Consider the following 19191-nt stretch of genomic DNA (forward strand, 5'->3'; position numbering starts at 1 on the left):
TGACTTGATGTGATTTCACTTTGCGTAAATTCAGTCAAATCATCTGAGAAAACAGAAACCCCATTACTTACAAAAGCATTCATTCTTCCTAAACTTTTTAATGTTTTCTCACATTTAACCACAAGTTTTAGTGTTTTCGCTGAACACAAATTAATATATTTTGAAGTAAGTACGAATCAAGTCTATCCTTGTCAAACTTTCTTAAGGACAAACAGTCTTCAACCAGCTGGACTGACCTTGATTATCTCCCAGTTAGGAAATAGTTATCTGTGTGGGCTGGAGGCCATCCCAGGTTATCAACCTCTCCCACCTCTCCTTATTCTTTTAGCCTCAGGAGAAGTTAGGGTTTTTGTATACAGCCTGAACAAAACTGATATTGCGATCATTTGGTGGTTTAAAAAAAAAAAACAAATGTGTAAACAGAACCCTCTCTCAGGCCATCTGCTGTTTTCATGAGTTCAGTCTTACTCTCTCTCTCTCTTAAATCTGGCAGTCTTTACAAGGAGACCTTAAGGTCGAGACACTGGCCTAATACTTCCTCCCTCTGTGAGTGTATTCTGACACCTCGGGGCTGTTCTCCCTCCATTTCTCACAAGCATGGAGGGTTCTGTTTCCACACACACACAAATAAAGTTGAAATACAAGTACACCAAATTACAGTGTCCTGCAAAAGTATTCATACATATTGCACATATCCACATTGCTGCAAACAAAAACGTCAGCATGTTATACAGATGTGAAAAACCTACATAAAGCTGTGCATAGTTCTCGATTAACAGAAAATTTAACATAAAAAGAGATGACATTATTGAGTATTTTAATTCAGGATTAGGTAATAAAGGAAAATCTCAAGTTTTGTACATTTAATTATTCAAAACTGGAAAGAGCATGGGGAAACCAAGACTTGACCATCAACCACAACTGACAGGCCAGGCTGAAAAAAAACAGTATATTCAGGGAAGCAACCAAAAATCTCAGTGGTATCTCTGGAGGAGTTGCAGAGATCCACAGGTTTTTAAAGTTGAATTAAATGGTCCTCTGTGAGATGTTTGTGTTCATCACATAAACATCTCAATGAAATTTTTTAAGTTCTTGGTTGTAACGTGACAAAACGTGAAAAGACTTTGAGGGATAACATATCTGGCTTTTAAGTATTTTGAAGAACCCTCTTTTGGAAACCATTACCGAAAGAGGAATTAAAGAGGTTATTATTCTAAAGACATTTGGACATATCCGTAGTTCACATCTTTGGGGTCAGTCGCAGGGCTCTCTAAGTCAGGCTCACTATGTCAGGCCTCGACACTGGATCAAAATTTGGTCAACCATATAAATCTATGACATACATTATGCAGCTGATGTCTGAAATAACATTAATAAATCCAGTAAAGGAGGAAAGATGGAAGTAAAGGAGGTGGCTTGAGGGGAGAAATGGGTAAAAACTTAAACAAGTGTTTTATTTTGTTTTGAACTGTTGCAGAGAAGCCTCGGCATGCGTCTGCTTTACATCATAGTGTGATGACTTTACCACACAGCCTTCGTTCCCCCTTCAGAGTCATCCGTCTGAAGGTCTTTAGTGCAGATAAGCAGACAATGAAGGATCAGAGTTCATGCCAGAAAGGCGTTTAACATCCTGTCTCCCTCGCTGTATAGTACGAGCTGCCAATTTATTATCTGCTATGGAGTCAGACAGACATGGAGACAGCCTACTTTAGCTTTCATGGGATTTAATATTCTGTTGAGATCTTTTTCACGATGCAAACATGTAAATCTGTCAATTTCCACTGATTTCAGAAGAAACCTCACAGATTTACAGCTGCATGTTTCGACCTGCATTCCTTGATTAGTGATAACGTGTAATTTATCATCCAGTATCTTTTCAGTAACAAAAATGGTTAATCACTGTTGGTCAAATTAGTCTCACTGCATGTGCAATTTTTCCAAAGTAAGCAAGTAGAAATAACATTTCTATTTTAATTGCAGCAGTCAGGATAGAAATTGCAGAGGTGTTCACTAAAAAACAAACAAAAAAACCTAATAAAACAATTTAAACAATATCTAAACAAAAATGCATATTTTTAGCTGATTTATATATATTAAAAAAGCAAAGGTCCAAACCATAGACAGATATCATGTCAGGGCGTCAGTTGAAGATCTCTGTTTGGACTGATTGCACAACTTCAAAGACTTGCTTGGGAAATAATAGAGGCAACTTTTCCGGTTCTGGTGCTTGTCTATGAAAAGTTCCAATAAGACAAAAGCAAGGTTGTTGAAGTTGACTTTGAGCTTTTATAAGTTGCACTGGAAGCCAGTGCAACTAAAATATCAAGTGTATAGAGTAGCTTAGCTGAACAATACAGTGGATTTGATCAGCTTTAGGAAAGAAAGAGGTAAAGATGAGGTGATGAAGTACATTGTCAGTAAGAGTTCACTGTCTTTAGACTTGTTTAAAGTTCAAGCATTGTTTAGGCAGACATACAGTAGATCTCAAACAGATTTTTAATGATTTGAAAAGTTTGTTAATTTAATCTCAATAGAATTTTTCTTTTGTTCTTCTGAATTTCTATTTTAACTGCCTGCAGTCAATCAAATCCTGCTGATTGATTACATATCAACAAGTCTTATATAAATAACACCAAGTTATTTTATCTGCTGGCTCAAATTTGAACAAACAGGCTTCAATCAGTGAAGCGTTTTGTATAGTAATTAGCAGAGATGTGGATGTTGATCATAAAGCCGTACGGCAAAGTCTTCCGGGACATTGCTGATGGACTGTTTGCTTGGACTGTGCTCCTGCGATTGAGAAGTGATGATGGCCAGAAGGAAACTGTCAGGCCTGGCCGTCACTGCCACTGCTAGCAGGTGTGAATGTACAGCAGTATCCATGTCTTTAGCTGGAGCTGGATGGAAATGCACGTGTTCAGCAGCTGTGAGGAGAGCGCATGTGTTTATGCATAACCTCGTGAAAGGGAAGTGGCATTATTCTCAGAGGGAGGAAGCCCTGAATCTCTCCCCCTTCTTTACTATGAGTCTGTCAGTGCTGCAGCTCCTCTGGGCCTCAGCGCTTCAATGTGGTGAATCTATGTGTCGAATAAATTCAGGTCCTTGGGGTGAAAGTATTACTGCCTGAAGGATGAAAGTTCATATGTGACCAGACAGGCTGCTGCTCCTTTACTTTTGTGTCACCTTTTATATTTTTTAACAAGCAAATTGTGTTTTACTCTCAAAAATTGTTTGAATGAAAAAAAATGTGACAAATATACAACAAAAACATCAGTTGGAAAACATTTAACACAATTTCCTTAAGCACTTTTTAAAATATTTTGTAATTTATTGATTATTATTGCATTTTACTTTTTTGTTGCTGTTTTGAGAAGGTCTTTCTTTGGAATTACTTTCTAACAAAAATAGAATAATAATAGCTCTTTAAAACGATTCTAATATTTTTGGAGAAAAAAAGCAATAAATATTCCTATAGAGATAAACAATAATGTAAAGATTATATGCATTGCATGCCGTTACAGTTCCCTATAAACACATTACATAAATACATAAATAATTACAATAATAATAATATTCAGTTCAAGTTACTTGTTGGCTCATAAAGTAGCTCGGAGCATGAGAGTAAAATGAGTCCAGCCAAAGTTAAAGGTAGAGAAACTATTCTTTGTTCCTAAATTGTGGAGGTTAAAGTTGAAACAATGCTAAGTTAAAATCTGTATTTGTTTCGTGAGTCTTGTAGTTCTATTTTTGATCAGTATTCAGTTAAAGTCAATGTATATTTTGATGCTTATGCCAGTTAATATAGAGCTAAATACAGCAAAGCTTTAAAACAGTTGATTTATCCTGTTTGGTACACTATAGCTTGGTTGCCTTCATCTAAGTGAAAGATGAACATATGAAAAGGTTAATGTGTGAAGTTAATTATTACCTGTGAGAAAAGTAAACCAGGTCTATAAGACAATGGTTATGTAAAACATTAATACTGTACACTGTAAAAAGTTTGTTAACAAATAAAGAAAAACGCAATCTGGATGCTAAAGGCAGCACTTCGGTCATCATTGCTGACTTCTATTTTATTATCCTCCAGATTGTGCTCATCACTGTTATAGCAGTCCTGACACTCGAGACCTGTCACAACTGCAAATGTTCAGATATACAGATAATTCACGTTTTCCCTGTGTTTGTATCAACGCATGATCCTACATGCCCAGATGTCTAAAGTACAGCTTTAGATATCTGCGCCATCATACATGTTGGCCTTCCTGAGGAAGATGGTGGTTGCCAAAAGATGATGGCATGCTTGTGGTGGTCAGGATGAAGTAATACTCACTCTGGGGCACTCCTCCCTGCGCGCTGTCATTTACGGTTTGGCGAGCGTACATAGGCAGCGTCACAGAGTGACCAGCGTCTGTTTCTCTATCGCCTCAGCCTGTGTTTTAACCACTGACGTTTCAGCTTATTCCAAATCCACTTCAGTGTCTTTGACGCCAACAATTGGTTTTCCTTTTGATTCTATAAGTGGAACATATAATTTTTGTTGACATAAATACTGTGGCAGACTTGTGTTTATTTTCCTTTTTTACCTCTGAGAATCAAGTTAATCAAATACATAGCAGACCAACCTACTTTGTTCCAAAGACTACATTCAAAGCCATTTCACATTGATTCCCAACTGTTTCCAGCCATACGAATAAGACAACTTCTTGAACAGCACAGGTCTTTTAATCTGATGTTATGATCTGTAGTTTTTATGGACCTTGAAATTCTAAAGACTCACTGACAGAAAGCTTTTAGCTTTTCCAAACATCTGCCAAGATAAGCCTCAGTAAAAATATTTTCTGCACGTTTAACTGGTGTCATTTTATGTTCCTACAATGATTTAATAATCTGCTCCAGCAAACAATATTTTATATGGATACCTTTCTAGCCAAAAATAAACAAAATCATACAGAGAACATCTCTACCATAGCTTAAAATATGGTAGAGATATTTTATTATTAGTAATTATTATTACTAATAATATACAGAATTTAATCAACTTTTTTTTCTTTTTCTCAACTAATTTCTGCCTTGCAGCATGTCTGCTGCAGTACCTCTGCTGAGCTTGTGATGGCAGTCTGGTTCCACTTGAACAGATGCAGCTCTTTGCTGTCTGACACGTTTTTAAAGGGGCTTCTTTCCCAGCACGTTCAGTCCAGGAAAAGGAGCATTACAATAGGTTTTTTAAGATGCATTGACACCAGATGTGTCCTGCCTCTTTTCTTCAAATAGGGCAAAAAGGTTCACATACTAATTGGCCATCTGAGCAGCCGGCAAAATTTGTGGGGAGCAATCATCATAAATGTGTATGAACACATGCATGTAAGCATAAAGGCAAGTAGCGTAATGTCATGTTTCCAGTCCCTACTCATGTATGAAGTTTTCTATGAGTTGCTCCTGCAATGAGGCATAAAATGCTACAAATACGATCCAAGCTGGCAGCTTATGCAGTACTGAATCATTATGATTGTATTTTAAAAAGGCAACTACATCACATGTGCGTCAACCAAAATGTTCCACTTGAAATTATTTTTGTCATTAGATGATGGAAAAATTAAAATACTACAGTATTAGTATAAATAACAGTATATCGCATTTGCCTTCTTGCTAAATGATGCAAATGCTGTTTTTTCTCTGATAACAAGCTGTTGTTCATGCAGCTGCTTTTGCCAGTAAGAAAAATGCTATCAACTCAAGTTTTTATTTTATGTGATAATATCCACAAAAACATCTGCGTCAGAGGCTGCATGATTTGTTTATTTTTTATGCTATCAGGATACAATTTTCATAACTTTAATTACTGTAACTATTCTATCCTGAGGAAAAAATGGAACAGATCTCCAGATCAGAAATTCTTGCACAGGTTAAGCTTTAAAGCTATTTTTATTTATTCATTATAGATTTCTCCTGTGCATGAAGTCCAAAACATTTCAGTCAACTTTTTCTAAACTGAATGCTTTACAAATTTGTTTACATCTAGTTTATAAAAGTCATTTTGCACGGAACATTGATGTTAATTTATATCTTGTTTATAAATTTAACTTGAAGCTTCTTTAAATTATTAAATCATGCAGGGCTTAAACTATTGCTCATTTTCTAAAACATATTGGCGCTTCTACCATTAGGCAAGATCCAGGCTAATCAAGACACCAATAGATTTAGTCATGGGTTTTCAGCTTCACAAAGTTAGTTCATGTGTTATTTGTAAAGTAAGCTGATAGGTTAACTTGTTCTACAATAGGTTTGCTTTTAAAACTCAGAAAAAAAACAGCCCATTCTTTTCAATTTCGAAACATAAATTGTGAATGTGACCTTCTCTCACAAAAAACAACAACGAAGGAGCTAATGTTTCCTAAAACAAGATCTATTGACTAAAGCATTTTATGCAGTCTTTGAACAAAGTCTTGATTTTCAGCCTTACTTGAAAACTTTTGCTAAGATTTTTATTTTTTGCAAGTACATTTACATTGAAATCAAATTTAAAAATACATAAATAAACCTTTCTATTAAGCACAGGAGAAGCCAGGATGAGAGGAATTAAGTACTGCTTTAATTTAATTTGGCTTAATCTCCAGCAGGTCAAAGATTGCACATGGAAGAAATAAAAATAAAAAAATCTCAAGAATGCACATGTAAATGAAGTTTTTAAAATGGACATTTGTACAATTTCAGGGCTTGATAATACACTGAAATGTATCAACTCAATAAATAACTATTTTGCTCAATTTAAATGACTTTAGCGAATGTTCTTTTTGAACTTGTTTTGTTTTTACTGATACAGCATATTAAACTCTATCGCTAAACTTGGGAAATCATGCCACAGATTCAGATTTACCATTATTGCCAAACAAATTCCATCCTTGCTTCTTTTTTAGATGAACGTGTAGATATACCGTATAAAAAAAAAAAAGAACAGGTTTAACTTACAACATGCTTCAAACAATATGCCTGGTGATCTTTACTAATGATTGTGTGAACAAGTGGCCAAGGCTGCACAATTTCACAGATTTGTTTTGAAGCTGTAAAACTAAATTGAGTATGTCAGGTTGAACAGTTTGCACAAATATGCAGATTCTGTTCATTCTGAGACTGTTGTCTCTCTGATTTGTTTATGCCTGTTCATAAAACCATTAAACATCAAAATCTTTAATGATTTTCATCCAGCAAGCTCTAATCCTATGCTTGAGGATAGTGTTCAGGACACTCAGTGGGATGTCTTTTATTACTCACAATGTGGGTTGAAAAACCATTTGTTAAACAGTAGCTAAAAACCTCCTCCGCTTCTACCAGGCAAGAGAGAGGCTGAGACTTGGCCCATGTTAAAACACCAATGTGGGCCCACTGTGCCATTAGTGGCTGTGGAACAGCTGGAAATGATTCCAAAAACATGGCGAGGAGGAGGCAGTTTAAAACCACATGGTTGCAACTCTGTTTTCACACCGTGCATGAGCTTTAACTGATGGCTTCACCCAGCCAAAGCAGGACTGTTTGTAGCTGACAAGACAACAACATGGAGCAAATTGAAGATGTGCGTCATAGATTAATGCACACCACATGAGCAAGGCTACCAGATTTGAGGTGTTAATGGGCTTATGGAGGGTATATGATCCCACATGGAGGGTGAAGGAAGGCCATCTGCTTCCTGTCTCTAAACCAAAGAGTTTAATGCCAGGCGCCCGAAGTGCTGTTCTAAAATTGTAGCAAATTGAGTTTAAAACAAATTTATTACCTTTTGCCTGTTTTTGTTTAGTTAACAAACAAAAACAGGCACCATCTGTATAAAGCAGAAACAACAAAAACAAAGGTTTGTTACAAGCATGGGCAGTAGAGAAGAAAAGTTACTGCTCAACTCATGAAATAAGGATAATATTTTGTCACTGTAATTTAATATTGCCAGTATGTTCTATTATTAAAAAAAAAAAAAACAGGTCATCATAAAACTGATGATATTTAGTTTCAACAATAGTCACTTACTGAAGGATAAGACAATGGATGGATAGATGAAGGAATTATAAAATAATGAAATTACCCATCTACCCATCTGCCAGGTCAGCGGTCCATCACAGGGCAACATAGACACACACACAAGACAAACAAGGAAAGCACATACACGTTCCCAAGGAAAATTTGGAGAGATCAATTAATATCCAGCCATCCATTAACTAACATGCTTGTCCCTCCTGAGTTCATCAGGCCACAGGCGGTGACAGGTCGCCATTCTATCGCAATAAACAAAGAAATCTTTTTTTTTTTTTTTTTTATCTTTTGGAATTTTTAAAAAGACTTTGCCAACATTTGCCAGTAAAAAGAATGCTTTTATAAAAGCTGACGTCAAACTTTGGCTCAGTCCACCTACAAGTACATTGTCACGGAAGCTGAATGAGAAACCTTAATGTTTTCAAATAGAAAACTTTAATAATAGCTGGATGTTCTCTGCTGCTTTGCTTTTTGTGCCACTTTTTAATTTTGAAAGACAAACTACAGAGTCCTGCTTGTAAATATTCTGCAAGTATTCATATTTAAAACAGATGTATTCATTCAGTATATGCTCGTGCCAAACAAAAAGGCCTGTACCAACAATTTCTGTAACAAATACATCCATCATTATGCCATAGATAGTGTTTGGTATTTAGTGTTCTCAAAATATCCAAATACCAGGGCATCATAGTATTTTGTCAATATCTGAAGGTATAGGTTTTGTTACTGTAGTCTTGAACCCTGTTATCTCATTAAAATGAATTAAAACTATGTGACAGAAAATGTGATTAGTTTTAAAGTTGTATCTTTTTAAAACTCATATGCCTTTATATCAGAAATCTGTTAATATTTAGTTTGTTACTTGTATGGAAATACCTAACGTAATATCTGGAATCTCATGTAGTTTAAAAAGTTATCCACATTTAGCCTCATAAACTCTATCAGTTCAACCAAAACCACATTTCTTTACTGTCTAATCTTACAGGGTTTTACCAGTAAAAGCAACTGACAGTCTACCATCTTGAAGCCTTTTTTCCTTAACTGTCTCTAATATAGAAGAGCAGGTAGTCAGGCTCATTTAAAGCAAACCCACCTGAATAAACTTCACGTTCTATCTGCTCTAATTATGGGATTATCCCTCAGGAATTTTTATGAAAACTGAAATAGAAAAAAGCACACACAATCACACACGCACACATCGATAGACAGGGTGGATTTCAAACATGTTCTAACTTTTAAATGTATATATAAGAGCCAAACTTTTATTTTCTCAACCTTTATTAAGAAGTTTCCTAAAAGCAGGATTACGTGATGAACAGTAAGTTTTAATCTCTTTTAAACTCACTATGTACAACCTTCAAATGTACCCCAAACTGCTGGTCAGAACTAAATGACCATTATTTAGTGTTAAATTCACCAGATCTAATAAGCTGCGAGTAAGGTTGAATTTATCAGATTTGCAATGTTATTATCCAATCTGAAGAAAGAATTTTTTCCCTCTCATTTTGGCCTTGGTGACACACACACACACATGCACATACAGGCTCCTACTGTAGATTGAAATGAGGGTGGTGCAATGTCAAGCTAATCAGCTTGTTGTTTCCATGTCTTTGAACATAAATGGCCCTAATGGCAGACAAATGTAGCCAGTTTTGTTAATAGCTGAACTGGCTATTTCATCCACAGATCAGCAGATTTGTCCTGTATCTCTGCGATGTCTATCTTGATGTTTTGCAGTCCATTTGCACAAAGTTACAGTGGTTAGGGATTCAGAGTTGTTAAACATTGTTTTCTGTTACTCAAGAGCACAACGCTTGCCAGCAACTTTGTCACCAGCTATAACTATCAGATTTTAATTAAATACTGTGGCGATTTCAACTCAGGCCATTATGCCTTTAAATTCACAGTTAAAGAACTTAAACATGTGCAAGCATACACAATCGTGATTTGGATAAATCACAGCAATTTTGTAATGTTCAGAATGCAAGTTTTGAAATTCATGACTAATGAAGAGTGAAAGTAAAAGAAAGCAAACTCCTCACAGTCCTCACACTCTTCTGGTTCAACAAATCAGGTGCCAGATATGCTGCAAACACATTTGGTTTTGCTTCTTTTTGACTATAAAGAGATTAATAATCCATTTCTTCAGTGGTGTTTCTCATGAGGGCTGAATAGGAGCACTATAAATGCAGTTTTCTGTAGGTACTAAACAGCAGGAACATTCCACGTGAAGTGATTTAAATCTCTCTGAAATCACATGGGGCTCTCTTCTTTGGAGCAGCCATGGACAGGCAGCAGCATTTCACTGTTGAGCAGTTGCATCACCGTGAGAATCCTGGGTTTAATCCTCAAAGGCCTGTGCTGCAGTTGGAGCGTGCCTTTCCTTCTCAGAAAAGCCCTGGTTAGTTATATTTATGAACCATGACAGTTTTACTGTGGACAGTCCCACTGCATTAGTATAAAGCAGACTTGTGCAAATGCAAGTTTTTGTATCTGAAGTCCCAGTATTTTTTTTTTTACTTCCCTTCTTTAAATAAATGTAGGTGTTTTTCCATTAACAAAAACAAACTAACCAACCTATTTCTGGTTGAAGGACAAAACTATAAACTATGTTTTAAATGCTGGAAATGTTTTACTATTTTGCTGAGCCTATATTTACCCATAATTCTGTGCAGTATCATCTTTTTAATTAAAACTTGCATGTAAAATAATTCAATAATGTATTTTTTCATTTGTATACAATTGTATATATTTTTTTATTTTATATTTTATATATAATTTATGAGCTGCTGAAAGAGTCACCTTAACACCCCCACATGCACACACACCCCATACACTTATGACCATCAGACTAGTGGCAGCACCAATTAGCAAGCACCTGGTGGAAATATGAGTCTGCTGATTTTATCAAACAAACCACTTCTCAGTCCACCGTTCCTAAAAACAATTATAAATGGCGTCATGGAGACGTTTGTGATGAAGTTTTGAAGGGGGAGTGCCAGAAAGAGCAGCTTCTTAAAGAGACAAAGGCCCAATTTTAAGGCATTAATTGGTGACGTTTAATTTCTTTTAAGCTATTTTTGATATAATACAGCAACCGATGATCACATAGTTACTTGACCGAGCTATAAAATGGCACTATGTGCCTGGAAAATATGCAATACCCATCTTTGAAGCTGAAAGCTTGAAGACAAATGACAAAGAAAAAGCTTAAAACTCATGAAAGGTACCCTTAAATGAAATGTTACCTTTGAATAAATCATGACCGATGATGGAATAGTTGTGGAATAACAACATGAGACATGAGTCTGTCATGCTGACAGTTACGGCACTGACTAGTATTCAGTCTCCTGAGAATTATAGGTTATTTATAGAGTACATGGGGATGGTAGAGGGTGACTCGGACTTCAGTCTCAACCACGCTTGTGCCGGAATGTTTGTATTTTTAACATATGATGTGTTTGTCGGACTGTATGAGCACTCAAATATTTTCGCAAGAGATTTTCTGTCAGCAGCTTCCTTTAAGTCGTCCTTCTGATCAGTTCTGTCAGAGATGAAAAGATCCATTCAGTGTTAGAAGAAGCTGTACTTCTCCAACCTGAACTTCACACACCAACCTATAAAATTGTATATATTTTCTTAGACAATGATAAAAGGTTTCAGCTCTTGACCTTTAAATTTAGGTGCTGTAAAAGCGCCAAAAGTGTGCTTTAACATTGGTGTGGATTTAAAATAGTGAAGCTCTGATTTATTCAGTCGCATGAAAAATTGTGTTTATAGTAGCTTTGGCTGGCTGTAAATATGACATTCACGGAAAGGTGCTTCACTGGCTTGTGAAGTGTGAGAGCCACAAAGGGGGATGTATTTCACTTTAATTTCCTCTGCGGACAGTCACTGCTATGACTGCTGCCCCTGCCCCAGCGAGACGAGCTCAAGATAAGAAAAATAGTGGAGGTCTCTTGGCAGAGAGGGTACAGTGTGAGGAATTTATGAGCTGCTGAAAGAGTCACTTTAACACATATTTTAATTTGTAACATTATATCTCAGAAGGAGCTTATGTTTGTCATAAAGGACAGTGAAAAATTCTAACCATGGATGTTTAGGATGTTTTTGAAGTAAAGATTGAAACATTTTTCGGCATGTTATCAAATTTCATGAAAAACCTTACGTCATCGATGGTGCTTTGCAAAAATATTCGCTTTTATTTTTTTGTGTGTGTTTTGTTATACTACAGCTACAAAATAGAATGTAGTTGTATTTAAATAAAAAAATTGATTTTCCAACAATTTTTTTACAAATAAATATCTGAAACATGAGGTTTTTACTCAAGCTCCTTTAGTATATTTCCACATAAATTTGTTTCATCACATTAACATTGTGGAAAAGTTATTTGTGTTAAAGTACTTTTGCAAGTCACTGAATATTTCACGTATTGAATAAATGTGCTTCTGTCGGGATGGAGGTAAATTGCAAAGTAATGCATTTTATCTTCCTTGGTAGATTTCTGAAATCTTAACATGACATTTATGTATGATTAATTTCACCCTAATATGTTGAATTATAACAAGGTTAAACTTTGGTTCAAGTGTTGTTTCCCTTTTGACTTGAATAAAATTTTAACAAAAAAGGTTTATGATTTAAACACCTGATTCACTCTACGTTGTTCCAACGGTTTATATTCTGTTTAGCCAAATGAGCAATTTTTTTTTCCTTATTACAAAAGAGGTGTTTAGAAAAGGCTCCAAAAAGCACAACATCTGTGACTATTAACCTCAACAATGACTGTTGGTGCTACTGGGTAAGGAAATGCATGTTGCTCAAAAATTAACTAACGCCCTGAGTAGTAAATGTGGCAATTAACGCCTGGGGAACTGGTGGAGTCAATGTTACAAGGTGAGTGACATGAGGCAGACCATGTCACTTTGGCTATAACAGGTTGAAGCAAAGGTCAGAAAGTAGCAGGTTTCTGGACAAGGCCATTTAACAGGTAAAGCAAAAAAGGAAATTCAATTTCCCTCCTGATCACTGTTGGGGTGAAATGATACCTACACAGAAGCAACAAAGTTCTTGTCAACCAGACAGTAGCAGCATTATTTTTACCGCCACCACTAAAATAGCAATTCTGAAGTAGATTTGATCATCATGTAGTTCTATCTAATCTAATCTAAAATATATATAGTGTTGCTTTAGTCAGGAACCTGATTTGATATGTATACTTTATCGTGCATTAAAAAAGCAATGATGTTTACTTTTTTGGCACTAGAATCATGATTGACACTAAAAACATTCAGCATGACCAGGTCACATCTAACCTGAACTACTCTACCTGATTACTTGACTCCTGAAAAATAAATGTAGATGACAACTGAAGAGGTACGTGTGCCATGGATCCACCTTCCACAGCGTGGATCAGCAAGGTCAACTAATGGTGTCATTTGACGTAAATCTCCATCAAAATGCATTTTGATATTTGAGGCAAACTTTGTGCTTTAACACATTTACTTAACTTGTACAACTCCGGCAAGGGATCCTTAAAACTTTGCATTGGTTGTTCATGGTTCTCCGGAGACCTGTATGGCTCCATTGTCCGGTATGCAAGCTGCGGTCCTGCTCTGCATGTCTAGACAGAGGAAAAGGGAGAAATATATGCCAGCATGTACGGTAAAAAGACTCATTCTGAGTGGCGGAAGTTGAATTACTTTTTCCTTCCCGATAACCTCATAATAACGTAGACTTTTTCTCTTTCAGAGAAAGTAACTGTGGGTAGACTGACATACCCATAAGACATTGTTGATACAGCAATTTTAATGTGGCTTTTTTTTTTTTTTGCTTTAAAATTTCCAACAATAAAACTTTAGAAAGGATTTACATCATGCTATGAACTAAACTACCTTTCTGATAGTTTTTTTCCTCTGTGTTCATCATTGGTGTCCACAAGCTCAGCCAACACAGACAGATCATCTTTCAGTCACCACAATATTGTATTTGACTGACATACTGAACAGACCTTGTCCTGCCTCCTCCCCCCTTTTCCCTGGCTACTGAGCATCTCTTGTCATCAGGCCTTGCTCTGTTGAACCAGTGGCTTAGTCGATGTGTCAGGACTGGCAGTGGAGGGAAAATAAACAGCCCTGGATTATAATAATTGGTCGGTTAGCTTCAGCCCAACTGCAGCAGTAAAGACATGGCCAATTAATCAAGTGTTCTGCTGAAACCTTTTATAACAAGCACAACAATAACTTCTTAGCACATGGAAATAATTTTCCTTGATTAAACACAGAAATAAATAGAGCTCTGCAGGTATGCTAACAAAACCAGTAAGGCTTTCATGCACACTTCATCCCCCAAGACTAAAGTTTTACAGCTTAGCTGTTGGTAGTAGTTCAACTGCAACTTGACTTTTCATGGTACTACATCTGCCATCTTGATGTTAAAGAATAAGAAATACAACAACAATATTTAAACAGCATAATTCAGATATAATTAACACAACATCTGGTGTTATATGAACCTCAATTCCTGTCCTGTTTTGGTTGGACAAAGTTAATATTCATTGTTTATGGAATCTTATGTTTCATCTAAGTGTTTACTTTTAGGGCCAAGTTGTCAGTATTTGGTCATATACATCCTTGCACATCAATAAAATGAGCATTAAAATACTTTATATAGTACTATTAAGATACTAGCAATTTTCCTACATTTATTTAGTGAACTGTTTAAGGGTTTTAGTGGCTGGTTCTCACATTATGACATCCTCATGTAAAATGCCATTGATTCCTTGCTCTGAACTTAAATCTTTACATAAACATAATCAGATACAAATAACCAAATACAAGAAATATTACTAAGTAGATAAATGAATGAGTAAATAAGTGAATGCTAAGAAAAAATAATATTCAACAAATCAAAAGAATATATGTAAAGCACAGTAAAAACAGAGGAAAAAATTGATATTAACAATTGTTTTCTATTCAACATGCAACCAAATTATGTGCATTTTTGAGAAACTGATGACATTTTAAAAAATGAATCACTTTTTAATCAAAAAATAGCAAACAAATCCCAATTTACTTTCTTTTTTATTTTAACTTGTCTTTTTTAGCTGGATATAAATTAAACAGTAAGTGCTTAAGTGCTTAAGCAAAAAGTGGTTTGCAGCACCATTTACCTTTATCGTACCTGAACAGTGAGCTTTAAGAGTTTTTTTTTCTTTGCCTTCCTCACAGTCCTCCCCACTGTGCATAATGGGAACATAAACTTGGATCTAAGACCAGCTTTGTTTGTTTCAGATTCAGTTCTTTTTAACTATTTAACTATTGCTCTCACTGCAGAAACTTCCAAGTTTGAGGCGAGCGGCTGTCCTGTTTTAGCCACGTCTGGACTTATGAAAATGAATACTCATTTTCTATACTACAGTTGTATGTTTTCTTTTCTTTTCCATTTAGAAAAATAGCTAATAATATTACCCGTGCCATGGAAAGTAAGATCAGCTTAAAAAAGGGAAGGCTTCACCCACATTTAACTTCCATACTATTTTTAGGGGATCCTAAAAAATAGCACGCATTAACAATTTTGAATGTGAATGAAAAAGTAACATTTTTGTCACCCATTCTAGAAAATAAAATGCATATATTGGATAGATTTTGGCTAGATTCAGTATCTTGAAAAGTTTGAATAGTAATTAGAAAATGTAACATCAAATTAATTTAAAGTTAAACCAAAAGGAAAGGTGTGGTAATAAAAGACACATCAGCAACAGGTTTAAGTGTAGCCTTGATAGAATTCTTAAGCGATATTGATCCAAGAATTTAGTTTACAACATCTATACATTTTCAACATTTTTCAGTGAATTACCTGGCAACATTTATAAGTATGTGCTGTTTTTGTAAATTTGTCAAGGTTTGTAATAAAACAGCAGAACTAGAGTCAAGTGTCATGTTGTTTTGCTCAGATTTACATTTTTCCATCCATCCATCCATCCATCCATCCATTTTCTGTACACCTTTGTCCCTAGTGGGGTCGGGCGGGGTGCTGGTGCCTATCTCCAGCTAACGTTTCGGGCAAGAGGCGGGGTCACCCTGGACAGGTCGCCAGTCTGTCACATCAGATTTACCTTATTGTAGTGTATGTAATCAAGAACATTTAACATTTTCTTTTAGATTTTTCTTTTTTTCAAAATTTTGTAACAATTTAGTCCACAATAAAGATTTGTACAGAGCAAAAAAAAGAAAAAGTTGCTGGTTTAACTTGCACAACAAAAAGACAGTTTCTAGATGTTCACAAAGACAACATTTTATGGGAACGTAGACAATCTGCACACAACTCTTTGCCCAAACAATCAGTGTATTCCGATCATTTCATCTGTCTGCCTGGTAAATGTTTGTTTCTTTTATGTTACTCTCTTCTGTCTCTCACACACACACCTACTCCACCTCCCTTTTTTTCTCTACTTTCAAATATCTCAATCAACCGCCTTCCTGCTGAGGCACAATTAAAAAGAAAAAAGCCACTGTGTCGCTAAACCACACTCAGACAGACCGGGGAACTGCTCTGAATAAGCTTCTCTCACTGACTCCATTTCTCTTCAAAATGACCTGGGCTGCTGGCGCTGGGCAAGTTTAGTGCGGACTTTGGGAGGAGACAGACTGTAATCTCAGCCATAATCCATTTTAATCAACAATAACACTCTACATCCAGTCCCAGGGCGAGGCCCAGAACCACGCCGAGCCCCAGATTTACATCTCTGTGAGGCAGCGCTGAAATATGGCTTTGATTTATTCAGGTTTTATTTGGCACAAATTGTCCGAGTTACAGATCACATGGTTCAGTCTTTTTCCCCCAGGCATCCATAGAAAGTCCTTTTCAGTTGTGCTTAATTGCAAGAGAAGGATGATGTCACAGGAACATTTTTGTCATTAATGTCTACTTTAGGATTTAGTGGTACTCTGTTGAATTGAAAATAGTCTCAAATTTATTCTAATCTTATGTAAACTGGATAAATTTTATTTTGAGTTCTGTTTAATTTGGATAAAAGTGAGCTATGTTTTATTAATTTTTACAGTACCACTGTATAAAAGTTTATAAAACAGCATTCACATAAAATTTTCTGACTTATTTGCAATTATTGAATTGTTTTATCTTGGTAGAAATCTGCTTTAGTCTTGGCTCGTGTCGGAGCAGCTTTTTACTGCAGACTATGATCCAGCTAAACTGCTTTTGATTTGAGAGTTATCTACAGGAAAGAGTTAACTGCTTATAACATTTTAACAGATCTTCTCATTAATAATTTAGAAATATTCCATTAAATTTGTTTAAAGTTTGTTTAATTTTTAATTTCCTGGACAATACATATAAATGTAGCAACACGGTTCATTATTTTGACTCTTCATTTACAAACACTCTTTGCCCTCTCTTTTTCTAAACCTTATGATTTAGTCAAAACACACTCTTAGTTTAGCCACTATAGAGGCTCCATCAGTCAAATATTCTTCAGGGCTTTCCAAACTGTTTTTGTATCTTTTTGTTTCTATCAAAAAATATGTTATTGTGACTGAAGTCACTGTTGATACTTAGCAGCTACCCAAGGTTACTCTCCTGAATTTCATAATCTGTTTTCAATTGCGGTTATTTATGGTTGTTCTGTTTTTTTTTCTCTTTCATTTCTACCAGGTGGAAGCAAACCACGTCACTCATATTACACTGAATAGTTGGTTCAAAAGCTTGATGGTTTCTGTATAATATCTTGTTAAAGTTTAAATTTTTCATGTTTCTATTTTTCTTGTTCATGTAATATACGTCCTGAAAATACATAGTTTCTTTAAAATTTTAATGTTGAAAAGTAGAGGGTTAAAGGGAAAATTCTTGAAATGGATTTGTGGCAGGTTAAGAATTTATACAATAAATTCATTTACCAACTTGCCAATGCTATACAAACAAATCATCTGCCTTAAAATTTAAAAATGAGAACTGCTATTTATGTCAACTAAAATTTCCCAAATTTCTAGTGTTTTTAATCAAATAATCCTCCTGGAGCTAGGATTCTGTCTTGTTTCAATTAACTGATTTGACATTTATCTATTTCATATTGATTCATACTATCAAAATAATACCACACCTGTGTGATTCCTATACAATAAACAATATTTTAATGTTTTAATCTTTTAATTAGATAACTTCTGAGCAAATTGATTACTGAGAAACATATTTTCAAAACAGCAAAAATGAAACAAACTTTACCAACTGGATTCATAGTCATCGTTCTTAGTGTGACTCGTTGGCTGTTGTTTCAAGCCAGGCGCAGCCTGACTCTGTCAACAGTACACAGAGTTAATTACACTTTCTGAAGTTTTTTATTACACTCATTTTACACCAATCTGCCTCTGACAAGTGGCCTCTTTGTCCACTAAGCTTTCCACAAGTGACAGGATGTGTTAATATCACTTGCTTCATTGAATTTGATAAGTCTTGCAACCGCCCCACAATCTGGTTGTGTGCGTGTGTTGGTGTGTGTGTCATCTCCCGGTGTCTAAACCTTGTAGGTAAGTGTGAATTGGACTCTTTGTCTTCTTATGATCCAAGTCATAAGGCCAGGATCATGACTGCCAGTAGTTTGCTGTTTGCTTTGGAAACAGATCAAAGCATATGAGTAGGTGGAGATGGACAGCAAAGGGTAGGAGGGGATGTGGTTGAACATAGGATAGTAAAAGTGATACAGCATCTTAAGGTACACTGTGGCTTTGTCCCTAAACTGGAAGTTTGGGAAACTCTGTGCCTCTCTGAGGGACAGGATCAGTTTTCCTTGCCACCTCTGCCTTGTCATCAACACAACATTGCTACTCCTGATTCTGACAAGATCTGCATGTGTCGCAACTCTTTGCAGTCCCTACTGGGCCGCAATTGAGTTTGTTTGCTTTTGCGTACATGGCTGGGGTCCTTGAAAACAGATCCAGGGCTCAGTCCATTAATGTGACAATATCAACAGGCTCCCATAAATCAATGAGACTGCTGTTCACAGCCCACAAGTAAAACAGATTAAATAACATACCAGCAGCATGGTGTTGCAGATGAAAGGTTCTTCTTTGCAATGTAGGTGAAACTAATATAAGATTTTCTCTTAAGGATAAAAAAAAAATAAAATAAATAATAATAATAATAATAATAATAATAATAATAATA

The sequence above is a fragment of the Xiphophorus hellerii genome, chromosome 16 (assembly GCF_003331165.1).
Source record: "Xiphophorus hellerii strain 12219 chromosome 16, Xiphophorus_hellerii-4.1, whole genome shotgun sequence".
Classification (NCBI taxonomy): domain Eukaryota; kingdom Metazoa; phylum Chordata; class Actinopteri; order Cyprinodontiformes; family Poeciliidae; genus Xiphophorus; species Xiphophorus hellerii.